Source organism: Ursus maritimus, unplaced genomic scaffold (genome assembly GCF_017311325.1).
Source record: "Ursus maritimus isolate PB19 unplaced genomic scaffold, ASM1731132v1 scaffold_7, whole genome shotgun sequence".
In the NCBI taxonomy this organism is placed as follows: Eukaryota; Metazoa; Chordata; class Mammalia; order Carnivora; family Ursidae; genus Ursus; species Ursus maritimus.
Window position 1 is genome coordinate 63689727 of NW_024426885.1, and position 1690 is coordinate 63691416.

Consider the following 1690-nt stretch of genomic DNA (forward strand, 5'->3'; position numbering starts at 1 on the left):
TGCACTCTGAAAACTATAAAACACTGATGAAAGAAATTGAATACTATACAAAGAAACGGAAAGACATTCCATGCCCGTGGATTGGAAGAAAAAATATTGTTAAAATGTCTCTACTACCCAAACCATCTACACATTTTTTCGTCCAAATTATTTTATTCTAATTTATAATGATTTTCTCAATTTTTAACTGAAATTAAAATGTTTTTATTTACAAAATGAGAATAATTTGTCTCTAATGCAGAAAGTATTCATTTTCCTAACTGAAATGAAGATAAGTAAATAAGTCTTATTTAGGTTCATAGAAAGTTTTTAACGCCATAAAACTTATAGGGGAAAATGGCCATATTTGAAAACGGCCACAGGGATCAAAATAGGACACAGAAGGGTAATGAGCAATCATAGAACATACCAGAGGGTATATATAGTCAATCTCACTGGAACCTGTAGAGTCACGTTCTTACATACTGATTTATATCTCATATTGTTCCATTGGCAGATATCCTTACTCTTTAAAGCCCAAGGAGATGCTACTTCTGAGTGAGGCCAGCATTTCGAAATTGGAAACTCTTGGTCACAATACATCAAGAAATCAGGGTTCTTGACCACAATAAAGGTTTTTCCATCTTTACTTTGTGGCCAATGATAGCAGTAGTGCACAGGCAAAAAGGCTTGGAAATGATGCACTGTGAATCTTGTCTGGCATAAATTAGAACTTTAGATTACTTGGACAAATAATTGGGAGCTTCTATATAAAAATTCTCCGAAACCATCACTGCCTCTGTTATGTTTGTCTCTCGAAATGAAGCCAGCTCATATGGACGCACAAAAAGTCCTGTCAGGATGTACTGTTTAGTCAAGAGGCAGCAGGTCTACAAGTCCTCAGTATTTTCTCCAAATTTCACTTTTACTAAAAGGTCGCTATGGGAACCATCTTTTAAAACTTCTTGCCTCAGAATAATTTCAGATCAAGTGGCCCTTGTGCCAGGATCATTGGAGGTGGCAGTGAAGACTGTGGCTGGTGTGTTGGTAAGCCCAGCCACGTCCCAGAGGAGCAGCTGGGCCACCACCTGGATGTCTATAGCCCTGGCATCCGGGACACTGGAGAATGTGCTCCTGAGGGGAGGGCATGGGGAAGAAAGGCGGATGGAGGAGCCTGTGCACAAGTTGTGCTGCCACGGAATTAGTGACCACCACAGAAGACTCAGTGACACCTCCCTAAGGTCCTGCCATTCCTGGCTCCCTCCGGCTCTGGCCCCTGAAAGTTCCAGTGTTGAGGGAGGCAGCAGGCCCAGGATCCTTGTTCGCTCCCTCCCTGCCCCATGCACTCTATACATTGAATGCAATCCCTATCAAAATACCAACAGCATTTTTCACAGAACTAGAACAATCCTAACATTTGTATGGAACCACAAAAGATACCAAATAACCAAAGCAATCTTGAAAAAGAAAAGCAAAGCTGGAGACATCACAATTACAGACTTCGAGTTATAATACAAAGCTGTAGTGATCAAAACAGTATGGTACCGGCACAAAAATAGACACACAGATACAGAACTGAATAGACAATCCAGGAATAAACCCACAATTATATGGTCAATTAATCTCTGACAAAGCAGGAAAGAATATCCAATGGGGGGAAAAAACAGTCTCTTCATCAAACGGTATTGGGAAAACTGGATAGCAGTGTGCA

At 40.5% G+C, this 1690-nt stretch overlaps 1 pseudogene; it reads right to left on the reverse strand.

The window, feature by feature from the left end:
- Positions 1-277: 277 nt before the first annotated feature.
- LOC103667739 lies at positions 278-1340 on the reverse strand (annotated as a pseudogene).
- Positions 1341-1690: the final 350 nt, after the last annotated feature.